General features: G+C 45.2%; 1 pseudogene; it reads left to right on the forward strand.

Annotated features, from left to right (window-relative positions):
• Positions 1–5,019: 5,019 nt before the first annotated feature.
• LOC125166880 (uncharacterized) lies at positions 5,020–5,134 on the forward strand (annotated as a pseudogene).
• Positions 5,135–5,598: the final 464 nt, after the last annotated feature.

The raw sequence follows: 5,598 nt of genomic DNA on the forward strand, positions 1-5,598 counted from the left end.
ACCCCCCCCCCTTTCCCTCCCCTCCCTCGCGCGTCCGCTTCTCTCACTCCCTCTGCCCCTGCCCTCCTCCAGCTCCTCCTTCTCCCCCTACCACCACCGCCACCGCCACCGCCACCACCACCACCACCAGCAGCCTCCGTCCGCCTCCTTCTCTCGGTCTTTCTTCTTCCCCTCCCTGCTCCTTTGCCCCACCACTCTCAGTCCCGTCCGCGGCCGCTCAGGCACGAGTGACCGCCTTTCCCCTCCTCGCTCGAACGCTCGCTCACACCCTCCCTCGCTCGCTCTCTCGACTCCGTCCCCCAGTCCCAGCCGAGTCGGCTCCTCTCTTTCTCTCTCCCGCGCTGACGTGACGACGTAGCCTACGCCTCGGGACGCGCGCCCGCGGGCTCCGCCCCCACGCCCCGCCACCTCCCTTGCTCCTCACCTCCCGGGGGAGGGGGACGCAAGACCCCGCCCTTCCGCTCCGGCGGCGACGGAGGGGCCGAGAGTGAATGAAAGACCCGCCCCTTCCCTTCCCGACACTCCCCCTCCCGCTCTCCTCCAGGCGGGGCGGGCCGGCTCAGCGTGTCCCACTCGTTCTCCTTTGTCAGGAGACAGGCATCTCCCCACCCCGCCCCACCCCACCCCCACCGCAGCACCACGCGCACGCCACCCCCACCGAGCTCCTGCCCGTCCCAACCCCCGCCCCGTCCCGGGCCCGCGAGGCACGGGGCGAGGGGTGCGGAACGCTACCGCAGCTGCCTAAGGACACCCACCGATCCGTGCGCGCCCGGCCCCCGCCCCCGGCGCCGCGGCCGCGTAGCCGTTCGCGGCGGTATCCACGCCGCCGCCGCCCGGCGCTCTTCTCGCTCGGGAAGCTGCAGGCGCACGTGTCCCCCGGGGCGGGGCGAGGCAGACAATGGGGCGGCGGGGGGAGGGGAGTGGCGCCGAGACCCGCAGACCTCTGGTTAACCTAGCCGGTGGGACTCGAGTACGGGAGTCGCTACGGGGAAAGCGGTTCTCCCTGGCCGGACAATGGGACCTCCCGGGGCCCCGCGCCCGCGCAGCTTCACTTTCGCGAAAACCTTGGGCGGAGGGAGGGGTTCCCGTGGCTCGGACGAGGAAACCCTGGCTGCTTTTAGGAGGAACGGGGCTCGTTCCAGCGGACCCAGAAGCGACTCCGGCCGTGGGATGATACGAAGGCCAGATTTGGAAGCGAAACCGCCCGGTGGTGAAGAGTTGTGCAATAGTCTGTTTCAGTCCCTGGCCTTTTAAGCAGTTAAGGGCTTCCTCATAGCACAGTTTGAGCAACTTGAAGTAGCACAAAGCTGTGTGGTTAGGGCAACTGTGAGGAACATATCTGTGTTTCTTTTTAAAAATCTTAGCAACTAAATGTTACGTGAAGTGACATTTCCTTTGTAGCCGTTTACTAGTACAAGAAAGACAAGACAAAGACGTTAGAATTTCAGTCGCGGTATGGATACTAACTTTATCCAATTCAACTGTAATCTAATAGTGTCCTTTTTATTGAAAAGCTTTTTAAGAGCTCACTGGTTCCCGAAATAAGCTCTATGCTGTGACAACAAATCAGTGGTTCGAGGAAAAGTTAGATGAATACTCTTAAAAGTGATTAAGCACATAAAATGCTAGATTATTTTCCATAGGTAGCTGGAAATAGGAAATATTTGACCAAAGTACTATCTAGCCTATCTGTTCAGCAAGGATCTGACATCTCCGCCACCTAAAAATCCCTTACTATTAAACATATCTGCTATGGTATGCAGCTAATTCAGCAACAAGGATTTTAGCTCCTAATCCAAAGGTAGATAATCTTATAAATGAAAAACAACCCACATATTTACTACAAAAATAAAAAATGAGTAATCTTAGGAATTAAAGAATGAAAATAATGCATCTGAACCATCCAACGCTTTTTTTAGACCTTCCTGGTGATGGACATTCCTTAAAAAAAAAAAAGAAAAGAAAAGAAAAAAGAAAGAAGCCTTTACCTAGGCAATGTGCTCTACCAAATAACCAAGACTCCCAAATTAAAATCTCTAGCTCTTCTCTGACCTCTGATTCCTTTGTCTAACCATCCCTGGACCTTTATGTGGGTTTTCAGGCCCTCCAAAACAACATTTCAAAACTGAGCACATGTTCTCCCCCCAGCCACCCACCCAATTTTCTATCTCCAGAGTTCCCATCTTCATGAACATCGATCATTTGCATCCAGCAGCATTAGTTGGAAACTAAAGAGAAATCCAAGACACCACTTTCTCCCTCTCAAAGCCTTGTCAGTTAACCAAAATCTTGTCAGTTTTGTGTTCTAATGTATCTCCACTTCTCTATATATTGCAGCCAGAGGACAAGCCACCATCAACTACCACCTGGACTAATGATCTATAGCTTCTTGATCCGTTCATCCACCTTGCAGCTCTCCTAATCCATTCAAAGCCCAAGTGTCTTCCCCCACCCTCACTTCTCTTTTCATTGCAAATAAGACCCTGTGGAGCATCTGCTTAAAACCCTTCATTAGTTTCCCATTACACTTAGAACAAAAGCAAAAATCTTTAACTAGATCAACAAAGCCCTCCATGATCTGTTCAACCTGTCTCCTCAGCCACATTTCAGCCACTCTTCCAGCTTTGGCTGGCCTTCTTTCGATTCTGACACTTTTCAGGTTTGTACACACTGAGGACCTACACAGAGAAGTGACTGATCCCCTAACCAGGCCTGAGAAAAAAGCAATCAGCCATGCTCTCCATTTGACACCTTTTTCAGTGAAGCAATAGTGTAATTTTCTTCCTGATCTACAGAACTTATTCCAGGCTTGACTCCAAGAATTACTACTGCTGAAACATAGAAATCCCTAATAATACTAAATAACACAATAAAACAAAGCAAAACAAAACAAAAAAAAACCTACTGGATTAATTTGGTATAGTAGATACATGGGGCTAGATTAAAATGTATATGAAAGATCTGCCACAAGAAAGTGCTCAATAAGTATGTCTCCCTACTTGCTGAATCTTCTCTAGTACTTAGCACAGAATGTTTACTAAATATTTGCTGAATAAAACCAAAGAACAATAAAAGCTGAGACCCAAACAACCTTGATTCCAATATCAGATCTGCTACTCATGGAGAGTGAGGTTGAATAAATCATTTTACTTCTCAGAATTTCTATTTCCCCATCTATTAAAGAAGTTCATTGAGGGGCACCTGGGTGGCATCAGTTAAGCATCTGACTCTTGATTTAGGCTCAGACCATGATCTCATAAGTTTGTGAGATCCAGCCCCATGTCAGGCTCTGAACTGACAGCACAGAGCCTGCTTGGGATTCTCTGTCTCCCTGTCTCTCTGATCCTCTCCATCTCATGCATGCTTCCTCTCTCTCTCTCTCTCTCTCTCTCTCTCTCTCTCTCTCTCTCAAAATAAATAAAACATTTTAAAAAATTAAAAGAAGTTCATTGAAACAGATACTTTTTAAGATCTCTTCTAGCTCAAACATTTTATAATGTATAAAAAAAAAAATCTCCAGGGCACCTGGGTGGCTCAGTCAGTTGAGTGTCTGACTTAGGCTCAGTTCATGATCTCACAGTTGGTTCGTGAGTTCGAGCCCCACATTGGGCTCTGTGCTGACAGTTCACAGCCTGGAAACTGCTTCAGATTCTGTGTCTCAGTCTCTGCCCCACCCCACTCATGCTCTGTCTCTCTCAAAAATAAACATTAAAAAAATTTTTTTTTTTTTAATTCTCCAACTCTTTCTCTGACTTCTCACTGCTTTAAAAATATTCACATGTCCTATCTGCCATTTAGGATCTTCCCCATTTGAATCCCAACTTCCCTTTATAGCAAAATAGCCTGCTACTCCCCTTATATGGACCCCTTTTCCAAAAAAAATAAACAGCAAAGACAACAAAGATTGATAATATCTGATTGGAATATCATCCCTAGTGTAGATGTGGAGAACTCAACACACTCACTGTTAGTGAGAAGACAAATTGATATAACTTATAGAAAGTAATTTGCCTATAATGCTTATTGCACTATTGTTTTTAATCCTGTACATAAGTGTGTGTGTGTGTGTGTGTGTGTGTGTGTGTGTGTGTGTGTATTATTATATATATAACCTAAACATCCAGTAATAGGGGACTGACAGAATAAATTGTAGTGCATTCACATAGTGCATTATTCTGGAGCCACTGAAAATAATGAAATAGCTATGGATGTCCAAACATGTAAAGATATTCAGGTTACATTCTTAAATTAAAAAAAAAAAAAGTCAGGGTGCCTGGGTGGCTCAGTCAGTGAAGCATTTGACTTCCACTCTCCTAGTGATCTCCCCAGTTCGTGAGTTTGAGCGCCACATCAGGCTCTGCACTGATGGTGTGAGCCTGCTTGGGATTCTCTCTCTCCTCTCTCTGCCCCTTCCCCACTTGCATACTCTCTCTCTCTCTCTTTCAAAATAAATAAACTTAAAAAAAAGTCACCTATAGAATAATGTAGAGTGTGACATTTATTCAATTGAGCACCTTCTGTGTACTAAGCTCCATTGTATGCACGAGGCTTATAATGATGTATGTCAAGATATAGTCATATGTGATCCCTGACTCATGAAGCTTGCAGGTCTGTATGTATGTGTATAACCAGGTAAGCATGGCTATAAAGATTTTTGTTTCTATAGGGAATAATTACAATTAGAGATAAGGATGGGGTGGAGGGAGACCATCACTTTTTACTTCATACACTTTGGTTATACTTTTTACGATAAATATGTATTTTTATTTATTTTTAATTTTTTTAATGTTTACTTTTTGAGAGAAAGAGAGACAGACAGAGCATGAGCAGGCGAGGGGCAGGGAAAGAGAGGCAGACACAGAATCCAAAGCAGGCTCCAGGCTCTGAGCTGTCAGCACAGAGACTGACACAGGGTTCGAACTCGTGAATTGTGAAATTATGACCTGAGCTGAAGTTGGGCGCTTAACTGACTGAGCCACCCAGATGCCCCAAATATGTGCTTTTAAAGAGTTAATCATTGTGCTTGCTTCAGCAGCACATATATTAAACTGGAAAGATACAGGGAAGATTAGCACGGCCCCAGCACAAGGATGACCTGCAAATGTGTGAAGCTCCCATATTTAAAAAAATTTTTTAATTAAAAAAATTAAAAATTAATTATTTATGTGCCTCATGAGTGTCTTTTTATCCATGAAGTAGTGAAAGGGTTAATTTCACTACAGTTAATGAAATGCAGGCATATAGGCATGCCTGTTTGAATTTTTTGCCATCCAAAATTCTCCCACTTAGTGCCACACTGTTTAGAAAAAAATCATATTTTCTTTTTTCTACATTTTCTAAACTTCCTTCAATTGCCATATATTACTGTGCTAATGGAGAGGGGATCCCAGAATTAACGTAGGAAAAATCCACAATACACCATCATTCTTTCCACAGAACCATAAAAACCTAGAACCAAAAGAGACTGGGAGTCATTCAATTCCATCTTCCTAGTAATCAAGAAATTTTTTGGAAAAAAAAGTGGAGCTTTTTTTCCTTAAAATAGGTTTTTTCCTTAAAAAGTGGATTTTTCCTTAAAAAAGAATTTTTGCCTTAAAA

This window comes from Prionailurus viverrinus, chromosome B2 (genome assembly GCF_022837055.1).
Source record: "Prionailurus viverrinus isolate Anna chromosome B2, UM_Priviv_1.0, whole genome shotgun sequence".
NCBI classification, from domain to species: Eukaryota; Metazoa; Chordata; class Mammalia; order Carnivora; family Felidae; genus Prionailurus; species Prionailurus viverrinus.